General features: G+C 47.5%; 1 pseudogene; it reads right to left on the reverse strand.

The window, feature by feature from the left end:
* Positions 1–316: 316 nt before the first annotated feature.
* LOC140916597 (uncharacterized) lies at positions 317–7,475 on the reverse strand (annotated as a pseudogene).
* Positions 7,476–13,370: the final 5,895 nt, after the last annotated feature.

Genomic DNA, 13,370 nt, shown 5'->3' on the forward strand with positions numbered 1-13,370 from the left:
GCTTTGTAAAGCACTTTGAGGCAGACCGGTGAAAAGCACTATGTAAGAGCCAGGTATTGTTATAGGATATGATAAGGCATCTTGTACACATAAGTGTACATGTGATGTATGGCGCACATAGTCTCTCTCCACATCTTTAAATTCATCTGTCAATTAGCATTTTTATTCTGTTTTAGAGTTTCTTCCCACTGTGTATGCTGTAGCTATGGCATAGTTCCAAGTTTGTCATCAAACACCCGTGTCTGAGTGTCTCTCTTTACTTGTAGCTAATAACATACCTAAGCTCTTCCTATGCGAAGGAGATGTATTTGGATTGTTACTCGAAATAAACAGCATGAACCAAAACAACACAATAAAGTGTCTCATTCACATACTGGGAGGATGTGAAGTTATCTGAATGAGGGTCCCACAGACACTGGCTAGCCACCACTATATCCACAGTCTCATCTTTGCTTTTGTTTCCAATGGTGACGTTGACAACTAACTTATACCGAGGAGGAGTGACTTGCTTGACCAAGTGTTTTCTTTCTTCACTTAAAGCAATAGTGAGACTGGCACATTTTGCAGGCTCATAAGAGTAACGTTGGTGCGTTTGGTCGGTAAATATTCCCTTAGCAGCCCTTCCGCTCTGCCACAAGAGGATTTCTCTTTCGGTATTGCCGACGAGACTGGACTCTGTAACAAAGACCTAATGCTATAATATGATTTAATTAATTTATTTGTATTACGGTCACGCCCAGCACCCTTAGGCAGGATTGGGGCCCCATGGTTTTAGACCCTGTACAAACACACACACTGTTGTGTGTTACAATTGAACCACAATAAATTCTGTTCCAACAATGTGAATCTCTACATTTTCAAAGAGCTACGAGGTTTAACCAGGCAACGTCCAGGCAAGTCAGTGAGGGTTGACTCCAATTACTGGGAGTCAAGAATTAACCCACACACACACATTAATGGAACTGGGTCAGAGTGCTGGCTCACAATACAGTTGTCCCCACAACACAAAATGTGGTTCTGGTTCCCCAGCATCAGTAAATGCTAAGATATATCCAGGGCTTTTGCCCAATTCGGACACATGGTTAAAACCTGCTTAGGTCTGCACTGGAATATCAAACCATATTTTAACCGCCTTGGGGGCAGCCACTATACTATTGTGGTAGATGGGGAAGTTCTGTGAACCTGTCCTCTCTAGTAGGACTTCTATCCCATGCTGACTCCCAAGTCCTGCCCCAACATATGTTGGGTGTCATAAAGCCTGAGATAGATTCTTCAGTACCTGGCTGTACTTTGGCCCTGGTTAGGAACACAGGGGAAGGCATCATCTTAGACCATTATAAGCCAAATTTTCGAAGACTTGTTCACATGCATTGAGCTTTGAAAATCTAGAGGTTTTGCTAAACGCCTGTGGGTGCGTCTACACTGCAGCTGGGAGCGTGCTCCCCTACTTGGGTAGGCTAGGCAGGTGCACTAGCTCTGCTCAAGCTAGCACGCAAAAAATAGCAGTGTAGCTGGGGTAGCACGGGGGAGACTTGGGCTAGCTACCTGAGGACAAATCCACCCAGAACCCCAGCTATGCGCACATGCACTTAGCCTGAGCCACTGCCTGTGATACCCCCAACTACACTGTTACGTTTAGTACGCTAGCTTGAGCAAATTGCATCGGTGTGTGTGTGTGTCCAAGTCCATGTCTGAGCAGGGAAGCATGCTCCCAGCTGCAGTATCGATGTACCCAGTGTGACTCTTTGAAAATGCAAGGGTATAACTTCAAGTTAGCAAAGAATGGGAGAGTTAAAACTGGAACTGTTACTTTAAATTCCACCCCAACATGCCTAGGTATTTCAGCACATATGGAACACGATGGGGCAGAACCCTGCCCAGCTGGTCTGGCCCTTCTGCTGCTAAGCCTTCTCTCTTTGTTCCTGGCTAGAAGGGAGGGAAGTGAGAGACACACAGACTAGGCTGTGAATATTATTGGGTTGCAAGCCTGCAAAGGCAGACTGCAGGGAGAGAGGGTGGCATTTTTGTATGCAGCTCCACCAGCACAGCCATCTGCATTCCCTGGAGGAGGGAATTTCTTCAGTGGAATTTCCCCTTAGTGTGGGAGGTGGCCCTGGAAATGTGAAGAGCCTTAAACAGCAGCTCTCAGCGCAGCAATCTCTAAGGCAACGGTGCCCAAACTTTTCCTGTCGCACCCTCCCCTTACAGTAGTGGAATCTGTCCGCACCCCCCCCCCGCCAACTACTGCATAATTGGCTCAGCAGAGGAGCTTGGGCGGAGCTGGGGGCAGAACTGGGGATGGGGGAGTGGGGAGCTGGGGCTAGAGGCGGAACTGGCCTGGGGGGCAAAGAGGGAATGAGGGCAGAGCTGTGGCCAGGGGCGGGGCAGTGGGGTGCTCCCCCCTCCCCTTGGGGGCTTGCCCCTCTGAACATTCCTCTGTGCCCCCCTGGGGGGGAGGGGAAGTATGCCCCCCAGTTTGGGGACCACTGCTCTAAATAGAGTTCACGTCTGGGCAGACCCTAATGATCTTTATTCTCCACTATCCACAGACACTCTCCCCCACTCCACTTAGTGTTTTGTCTTGGTGGGTTAGGTTAAGATTCCCTCTGCCTAACCTCGGATTTACACCTTCCCTTGCTCAGGCAGCCCCGTTTGGAGGAGGTAGGGGCCCTTGCTAAGTGTGCTGAGCTTGAAAGCCATGCTGCAAAGACAGGCTGTTCTTGTACTCCAGCCCCAGCCTGTGTGGGACACTAATGCTCAGTTAGCAGGATGCTGCCTGGGCTCTTTATTTACTAAAGGAAGATGGGTTTTCCCACTTTTCAACAGACTCTAGGAGCAGAACAGAGAAATATCCCATAGGAAGAGTTTCATTGAAAAAATGCTTCGATATTGATTGTTGCATCAATTATTAAATGGATTCTTAGTGCTGTGTGTGGGCAGAGTCATCTCTGGAGATGCAGATGGCTCATTTCATGTCAGAATGCTGGGATCAGAGAGATCAGCTCATCTCCTGGCCAATGCAGGATTGGTCCCTACAGGACATTTCCAGTGCTAGACCCATGACCTAGCAATGAGGCTTTCAGTACTTCCCCAAGGAGACAAGTCCACCCCCTAATGCAGCTCCCTGCCAGGAAGGTTTTTCCAATACGCAGCCTAGATACTCTCTTTCTTAATTTCATCTCATTACTTCGTGTTCCTGCCTAAGTAATTCCTCTCCCTACTTGGTACTGTGGTAAACCCTTGATCAGCTCTGAAGTCCCACTGTTGGATAACATCCCTTCCATTTAAATTAATCCAAGTCTTTTTCAACTTGTGGTTTATAGATTCTTACATGGTAGAAACTGTGTGAGACCTAGATATGGCGTAACTCTGTTTCTAGTGAAGCAAAATGGTTTCAGTACAAACTAATCAATTGTGGGCCTGATGCAGAGGTCTTTGCTGTTAATGGCAAGACTCCTCTTTGACAGGACTGACCTGGCTGGTCACCATTATTCCTCATCCCGTTCCCCCCCTCGCCCAGGACTGCTTAGCTGACAAATAGCAATCCCTCAGTTCAGGCACAGCAGCTGAATTGCAGGCCCCAGGTCACACGAGGGTGAACGTGTCATGAGGCTGATATATGCTGTCTCTTAGGAGCACATCACTGCTAGCCTCCCTGGTAGAGAGCTCTCTACCCCCTCTCCTGGCTTCCTGAGTAATGTTGTATCCAGTGGGTACAACAAATAGCACAAACTGGGGACACGGCGTGCAGCTGGATGGAATGGGGAAGATAAACCACACAAATAAGAGCATCCTAGGCACTGCCATCCCAGACCGGATCAGTGAGCCATCCAGGCAGGCATCCTGTTGCTGACAGTGGCCAGTGATGGATGCATACTTTGGAGGAAAGCAGGGGAAACTAGGAATGCTCTGGCCACCTGTACAATAAGCGAGCCTGGAGGAAGCATGTTCTTTCTAAGCCCAGATGATCAGTCTGTTCCAAGCAATGCGAGGACTAATCACAACCCTTGTAGTTTTATCCATGAGTGTAGCAATGGCGGCTATTCTGAACAGCAAAGGCCTGACCCAAAGCAGGAGTTATGGGCTCAGCACCACTGAAAATCAGACATGAAGGCCTTGTCTTCACTCAGAAACAAGGTGTGTTCTTAACTCAAGTTAGCTAACACACGGTAACTAACATGAGGTAAAATCCTAGTGCTAGATCTAGGATCTTGCATAGTCTTTAACTCAACCCACTAATATGTGAAACACTACCAACTGCCTGGTCTTCACTAGGATTTTAGCTGGTGTTAGCCTACTCAAATTGGGACCACACCTCTTCAGCTAGAAAAGACGCATTCCTATAGGTTTGATACAAACCCCATTGATGTCAGTGGGGTTTGGATCAGGCCCAAAGGGCAAAATTTTCAAATAAGCTCAGGTTCCATTTAGGCACCAGAATCAGTGCACATTGGGTGCTGAACTCTTTGGATCTATCATATATAGACCACTGGTACCTGAAACATGCACGTATCCTAGTCACTGAAAGAGGCCTGAGCCCAGCCCAGTCCAGATCTTCAAAGCTCTTGGAACAGTTCCTAGACAGGGCAACTCCTCTGTGGTGTGTCCCACTGTTATTGGCATAGAGTATTCAGTCTTCATTGCTAATTGAGGGGATGTCACCATTCTCCTCAGCCCCAGGAATGTCCAAGAGAAAACTGCCCTGAGCATGTCATCGGAGAGACCTTGTGCTAGGCGGACAGAACACGTACCTTCTCATTGATGATGGTGATGGGCTTGTGACGAGAGATCTGGAGTCTTGACTTGTTTTTCATAGTGGCTCGGTTCTACAAGTCAAATCATGCTTTACCAGGTGCTAAGATACATGAGCAAGACAACAACGCTCCAGGCCGCCTTTCATACCCACACACTGGTCAGCTCGTCAGGACAGGGAGTGGCTGACTGTGGGCGTGTGCACGGCTCAGTACAATGGGGCCTGCAGACACTGCGGTAGCCTTCACCATTCTTCAGCATCTTTCATCAAAGGATCTCAAAGCACTTTACAAAGGTGAACTAATTAAGCTTTGCAATGTCCCTGTGAGGCAGATAACGGATCACTTCACCTACCACTGCAACACAGCCACCTCTGGAATTGAAGGCAGCAACAATACACAACATTTTAGGGCTGGAACTGAAGAACAACACTATATTCACAGCCATATTGAACTATCTGTATTCACATAGCCTGCATTTGACTTACAAGCATCCAAATACAGCCTTATTTTGTTTGCTATAAGGGGATCTCAAAGCACCTTATGACTGTTACTGAGCTTAGCCTCACTCCATCCCCATGAGGCAGGTACCGGTGTCAGTATCCCTGTTTTATAGCTGAGATGCTGTCATTTGACAACGTTGCACAGACGGTCACAGTAGCTGAGCTGGGAACAGACCCCAGCTCCCCTTACTCCCTGCCCTGGGCGAGGGGAATTTAGCTAGAATGTCATTGTCTGAGTTGGAATTTGTCCCAGACGCTGTGGTTAACATCTCCACTCCTACTGTAGCACTTTTCTAAGGGCTCCTTCGGGCTTTGTTTGTTTAACTAGGCAGTCCTTTAATACACTCTGTGGCTTAGATGGGAGCTATCCACTGTCAGACTATTAGCCGGCATCTCTAGCTATACTGTACATCCTGGAACTGTCTCCAACAGAAAATGCCTGAGCCCCAGTATTAGGCATTATACGTTTTACCTGAGCCCGAAAACAGTGGCTGTGTCTGGACGACAGAGTCGATGGCCAGCCCACTGCTAGCAGCTGCCTTAAACAGGTAGGGGAGTTAAACACATCATCATCGATTCGTGCCATGAGTCAAATGGATTTAATCCCAGGGCTAATCATGTTAGCGGAGGCCAGTTTCAAAGGGTAGGTGGGATGATAAAGAGAGTCTGACTGGCTCTCCTTCAGGGATTCACTCCAGGACTGAGCATGGTCCCCAGGAAAGGGGCGCATGCGGATGTCTCTGTTAACCATGCTAGCGAGGTTAAGGAGCTCTACAGCACAGCTTCGAACCTCTGCAATCGGGGCCAGCCTGACAGGGGTGGGGCTAATCAAAACCACTGGGCTTTGTCCCACTGCCTGTGGGGGATGATCACCTGCGTGTGTGTGTGGGGGGGGGGGGAGCAAAGGCTGTGGGCCTGCAGAGGGCTGGGAATTGTGGAGGTTGCATTGGGCAACAGGGCCCCAGGCTCCGTTTTACAGTTTGTGCCCATTAATAGGACCTTGGAAAAGATGCTTTTAGCAGCCTCTTTTTAGCCTCTTTTGCTCATGTTCTGAAGCCTCCTGGTGTCTGCTTGAGGGGGATGGTTACAGCTATAGGACACAGCAGAAGGGTCACTGGAGCCTTGCTCTTAAGAGGCTCTGATTAGGAGCATCTCTACAGCAATAATCACAGTACCTTAAATTCCTTAGTGAGTCTCTGGGCGGCTAGAAGTCCCCTCAGGCTGACAGTGGCTGGGTTAGAAGTTGTGGCTTCTGAAGCTCTTGTGGTTTCTATGCCCATCTGAAGCTTGGAAGGTGAGTAACCGCCAGCAGCAGGAGCATCTGGGGACTTAAGGGGAATATACGGACCAAGAAGTAAGTGTGTGTGGATGTCTGAGTGAAGAGACATGCCAGTGTCATGACACCAGCTGCAGGAGCGTCTGGTCCATGGCGTCCGTCTTGGACTCTTCCCCAAATGGAATTTTGTGACACACTCACTGAGCCGCTAGCCACCCATCCTGCCCCAGCAGCTCAAACCCTTGGCCTGCCCCAAAGTGAAGATAACAAAAATACCAATTGAACCCTTTAACCAAACAGGCAAACCCCAGCCAACCCCACACATCCCACTGCACATCCCAGCCACCCACAGTGAGTGTTAATGGGGGCAGTGAATGCCCTGCATCTCTGGGCGAGGATACATCACCTTGCTAATCTAGGTTCTTACATGGGCCCCAGCACCACAGTAACTGAATGCCTTTTCCTCGCTGATATTAAATAGGACACACACACACACACACACACACACATGTTGAGCATTTGTATTTGAAGAGGGCAGTCTGTATTCATGTGTACCCTATACTGTATTTGATTTGCTGCTGTTGCATAGCTCTATAAGCACTTCTCCTGGGGTGGGGTTAAGGGAGGAAGTATGATTATTGTTATTATCACCCATAAAATAAATCCAGGCACTTAATGACCTTGGCAGAGAGCATTTCCTGGGGATTAATGACAGATTGGTGTTCATGTCCCTCAGGCTGTCAGCTCCTCCCAGCTGGACATTAATCCACAAGAAATGTCTTGGGTATTGATCCCTATTGCTTAATTAATAAATGCACCATGTCTTACTGGCTTAGATTTAGAGGCGGCCCTTTCTTCTCTTCCTGCTGCATTGAAAGTGACTTTTTTAGCACCTGTCACTCTTTCTTTTGAGGCCTTTGGGTCTTTTGGTTTCCTGGCATTCATCTGAGTGTTGTTTTGTTGCCGCACCAGAGAATTTCACCCTTAGAAGGAGGGAGACAGATGACACGCTTGCTGTCTTCTGCGTTTCCCTGGCTAATGTGGCACGGCACGAGAAGCAAATCTTTCAGAAGCAACACAAAGTCTTGATTATCCTCAGCTGATTACATCCGCTTTACAAGAGTCTGCACAAAAAGGAGCATGAGCTGTCGAGCAAGAACATTGCAATTCACCAAGGTTTTAAACGTTTTCTGTAATAATCAATTTCTTGCCTATGAGTCACCATTCATCTTCAGTACTTTCTTCATTGGGTGGCTTTGCTATCTTTAGTTCTAGGCTACCAACTGTCTTTGAGAAACAACCACACTAATTAGGAGCGATTACCAGTCTATCAAGTTTTAAAAGTCAGGTGCACTGTCCCCATCTGACTTGGAGCCCTGTTTTCAAAAGTGGTTCGTGGTTTTGGGTGCCCAGCCTGAAGGGGCCTGGTTTTCAGAAGGCGCTGAACACCCTCCCCTGTAAATGAGGTCCCTTAATGTGTCTCAAGTTCAGACCCAAAAAACTGAGTCATCCAAAATCACTAATCTCTGGCTTTGGAAATCTTGGAGCCAAGATCATGCACTTTTTAAAGACTAGGGCTGCGCTGTCTCACCCAATCAGATTTCAAAACAGAGTTCATCTGAGTGGCATAGACTAAATGATCTGCTTCTTCCTTAGATTACAAGGCAGTCACAAAAACATTACTGTGTTCAGGGTTGCCTTTGGTAAACGATGTGCTTGCTATCTTGCCTGGATCATTCCTAAATGGCATTATTCTTTCACTGCCTGTCTTAGAGCTGCTCACATGTATTTTCTCATGTTGAGAATGCCAATAGTATTGGCCAGGAGAGACAGGATCCAGTTCTGGGTTCACTTTCAGGACTGTAAATTCGGAGTAACTCCCATCAGATCGGCTGAGTTACACAGGTGTAAATCTGAGTGAGCAGAGTCGGGCCCTCAGTGTACCAAAAAGATTTTCCCTTTGCAAATCTGGAATGCATTTTGTATTAAGAAAGGTAAATATGTAAAAATGTGCACTCAGAAGGTAACAGGCTTAATGTCTACACAGTAGGGCCACACTACAGCCACCACCCATTGTATTTCATGGGCTCCAGGGATGGTGACACTCTACTCACTGACAGATAGGAAGAAGAATTGTTTTTGTCCTACCTGCAGATGGCCTTGGTGTAGCCTCTGTTCAAGGTGCTTTGCTCTCCTTGTGACAGCCACGTTAAACACTGACAAGATTAAGTTAAAATAAAATGAAGCCACTTCTACTTAACATGACTGCCTGCCCTCCAGTGTGTACAAAATGGATGGCTGACATTCCTCCTGCTACTTATTCTGGCTACTGTGTTGACTCTATCCAGGCCTCCACCCTCCATAAACATTAAGGCAAACAAGATTTGCATTTCTTTTTCTGGAGAGAGAGCAGAAGAAAGAAGCATTATTTATATAGTATTTGCTTTGTTCTCCCTCAGTCAGCTGGTGAGATGTTACTCTATTAACCATTAGAAATCCGGCCCTTTATTGACAAAATTGGTGGTTCTTTGGCATGGCTCTCCGTTTGTAAGCATAAACTCTTCATGGCTTCGGAGCATGTGGCTGGTGAAACTAACATCCATAGTAATCTGAGGGGGTGATATTAAGTAAAGCAGTTCAGGAATGTTGCCTACATTGAGGTCATAAAATTATAACAATATGGCAATGTCCTAGGACTAAATTGTTTCCTGTAGGGGTTATTTCCATGGGAAATAGTATGGTCAAGAGGATAAGGAATGAGAGGAGGCAAGCAATGTGGTTTCTATTCCCAGCTTTGCCACTGACCTGCTGTGTGATCTTGGGCAAGTCACTTCACCCCTCTGTGCCTCAGTTTCCCATGCAACTCTGTGACTTGTCTATTGTAAGCTCTTTGGGGCAGGGGCAGTTTCTTGCTATGCGTATGTATGGTGCCGAGCACAATGGGGCCCTGATATTTGGTGGGGCCTCTGGGACCTATTGTAATACAACACAATAATAAGAGGAGACAGGAAATTCAGGGTATGTCTGTACTGTAATAAAAGAGCACAACTGGCCAAGGTCAGCTAACTCAGGCTTGCAGGGCTTGAGTTGCGGGGCTATAACATTGCAGCATAGATATTCGGGCTCGGGGTGGACCCTGGGGTCTGAGACCCTCCTGGGGTCTCAGAATGTAGGCTGCAGCCCAAGCCTGAATGTTTACACTGCTACTTTATAGCACCCTGAGCCCAGGTCAGTTGACTCTGAGACTCGGTACCCAGAGGTTTTTTATGGCAGTGTTGACGTACCCTCAGTATCTTTGGACAAATGTTGTTTTGGACCAATTCTTCTTTGGAAGCAGTGGGTTGCCCCACCCGCCAGTCTACCAGGAGAGGGGTTCAGCACTGAAAATGCACAGCTCTCCTGAGCTTTATTGGAAGCCAGGACCATCTTTGTGGTGTCCCTGTGCTTCCAAGGTGCCTCCTGACCAATGGTTCCATAGTGTCTCGGGATGTCCTCGGGGCACTGGGGATGGTAATCCTAGTGTAGGAGGAAAATCAGTGTACAGATGCCAGCAGTGTCATTGCTAGTTTACTCTAGAGATTCCCACTGATGTTGAGTGAGGACGGCGGTGACTGAACCAGCAGCAGCCCAGACTAGTTCTGTTCATGTCTGTGAACCTCTGACTGGGAAGTTTTTGGTGCTAGCTGGCTGTCCACGAGCACACTTTGTGGCTGTGCTTGGCCAGTGCGTTTAGACTGTGCCTGTCAGGGGGCGCATCACTCACCACGAGTCTGGTGCCTCCTCCTGGGGATTAGCTCTACGCCAATGCCCTCCCATCCGTGGTTTGCACTCTGTTGCTCTGTCTGCAGGCAGCCCTTCCCATGGCCCTAGGAACTGCAGTGTCCTCTTCGTAGCTCAACCCCCGGCCGTGTCACCATCCATGTTTCCCGCTTCTGGCGGTTAGTATTGCAGTCCAAATCCTGCCACTTCCCCAGTGGTGAGTTGGAGGGACCCGGGCCTGCCTACTACTACAGGTCCCAGCCCAGGGTCCCTGTGTAGAGCAGCCTCCTGCTGCTCCTCTCACTCCTCTCACTGCTGTTACGATTCCCTAGACCATTTCCCCATGGCCCCAGCTCCTCCTTCCCCCTTACCTCAGGGCCCTCAGCTGCTCAGTCCCTGGAGTCAGCCAGGAGCTCTCCCTTGTTCCCCTGGTCCCTGCCAGCAACTGACCTGTCCATGCTGCTAGCTTTCTTTCAGCCTTCTAGGGACACAGTTCTCACCCCTTGTGCTCCCAGCAGCAACCAACCTCTGCTCTGCCTGCAGCTCCTTTTCTGTGAGACTCCTGAGCCCTGATTGACTACTCCTCGCTGTCTCTCTCCTATTGGCTGTTTCCCGTGCAGCCTCCCTAGGGTTTTAGTAACCTCTTGTATGCCAGTGTGGGGTAAACACCCCACCACGGTGCCCACTTGCTCTCTCCCACCTTTGAGCCTGGAAAGGCCAAATGGTATTCTCCAGCAGTGCCACTAGCCCCACTTCTAGTCCCCCGATGAGCTCACACTTAGTGTGCACAGAAGCTGATGCTTTATAAGTAGATTCAGGCAGGCAGAGCACAAAGGCATTGACCCTAACCCTTCCCTGTGTGCACCCACAAAGATTTCAAACTTCAGGGCCTGTGAGCCCATGTGACCTGGATCTGGCATAAAACATTTGTGAACCTCTTTGGATTTAACATTAGAAGGCTTTGCATCAATGTCCGATGGGAGATCTAGCATTTTGCCCATCTACCCTGATTGGTAACCATTGAATACCTCCATCATAGTCACCATTCCTGGTCGAATGACCAACCCAAAATATGTTACTTGCAGGAATAATCCTGTCAATACACAACATTGTTGAGGCAATGAGCATGATGACTTCAATATGACCAACCCCAGGCCTTCAAAAATCAGGAGATTGGCTCAAAAAGCATGAGAGAAAAATTATTGTTGGGTTCTTCTTCTTGAGCTTCTGCTGTCTGAACCTTAACTTTACAGTCAGGTCACATTTTTCAAGCTTTTCTCTGCAGCCATGAAAGCTAGAAACGTACTGGGTTTTTTTTTAAAATTAAAAGCTGGGGTTCGCATGTAAGCATTTTACTCCAGGAGCTGATGATTTCAGGAAAGTACCAGGTATCATGAGACTAGAGATAAAATTAAATTAACAAAGAACATGGCTGGGCTATTGTCTGAATAAATGCAGGGGATGCGAGTTGGTGATGGAATACAGCCTTTAAAATCTTGGATTGAATTCTATCCCAGACTGGCATTATTTGACAACTGCTGGAATGCCTGTGTGAAATGACTTGATGGGTCCCAGTCCTGTTCTTAGGGGCTGAGTGACCACATCAGAAAAACCATCCTCGTACTTAATATCTTCCTCTTTATCCTTCCCAAGGCAGAATGGGCCTGAGGCTTAATTATTCTCATCCCCAGAAGTGATCCCGCCCCATCAGGGTTAAAGCATATTGGCTGACGACATGGAGGAATCTTCACCGTGGCTGCTGCAGCTGTACCTCATCAGTGAAGAGAGGACCCTGGTTTCCAAGACTGCCAGCTCAGCACCTTTCACCAGCTCAGCACGGATACATGATAAGGACATGACGCCATCATCTGCTGAGGACGTGGTGTTTTGCCTGATCATACCACGCTAGAAGCAATGCTTCATCTCACCACATTTAACGAGGGCAGACTCCCCTGCTTAGGGAGTCCAGGGCTAACTCGGGCATTAGTGTGTACTTAAAACAGCACCAAATAACCCCTGCTTCCCTCAGTTGAAATGCTAATGCATTCTTGTAAGTGAATGCTGTGAAATAGTTCTCAGCATTCATGGAGGTTGGGCTAGAAAAAAAATCAACAGAGGAGTTACAACAACAAACCTGGAGTGGTAGCAACCTATCTGTGCACAGCGGGAGATGAAAGGCAAGTCAGACATGCCGGTGAACCAATCCCGGTCCTCTCACACATAACTATTTATTGTTTAGACTGTGCCACATAAAGAAAAAGGGGCTCAGAAGAGCTGAGTCCAGAACTGCTCTGCTACAGAATTCTTGTGTGACCTAGGGTAAGTCACTTCATCTCTCTGTGCCTCTGTTCTCCATTTGTGAAATGTAGATAATATTTCCTTTCTTCCACCTGTTGCCTGTCTAGTCTATTCAGATTGTAGGGCAGGGGCTGAATCTTTCAATATGTATGTACAGGGGCTAGCAAAATGGGGATCTACTCTCAGCTGGGGCCTTTGCATGCTACTGTAATACAAATAATTATTAATAATAACCAGAGATGAACATGGTGTTTTTCAGACAATAAACAGGGGCATGTTCCTGCCCCTAGGAGCTTACAATCTAAGAGAGAAAACACAGCAAGAGATGACCATAAAGAAAGGGTAAGGTATAAAACAAAGAGGACACAGGGTCTGATCATAGCAGATGCATCTTGTTAGTTCCTCTTTTTAAAAAAGCAATATATTAAAATGGGAAGTCGAGTTGGGACACTAGGGGGAAGGAAGTCAATTTAAAATAACTTTTGTATAATCTTTTGGAGGCAAATCTTTCAGGACATTCTCAGCTAAGCAAACCTGCTTTGTTGCCCCTTGAATATATACAAGTTTCCTTTTTCAACATCAGGCTATGTCCAACCACATTCACAGGTAGTAACGAACCATCAAGCTTTGCCAGAATCCTGCCAGGTTTTCAGGCTGCTGCTTTTTGCCACTCAAGCCAAGATACAAGACTTAGCCCAGAAAACGGGCTGCCCTTTCTCATCTGTTTTTCACCAGCTAAATGATGGTTAAACATGCTCCCCCTTCCAGGCCCTGCTGTGCAGC

This window comes from Lepidochelys kempii, chromosome 8 (genome assembly GCF_965140285.1).
Source record: "Lepidochelys kempii isolate rLepKem1 chromosome 8, rLepKem1.hap1, whole genome shotgun sequence".
Taxonomy (NCBI): Eukaryota; Metazoa; Chordata; order Testudines; family Cheloniidae; genus Lepidochelys; species Lepidochelys kempii.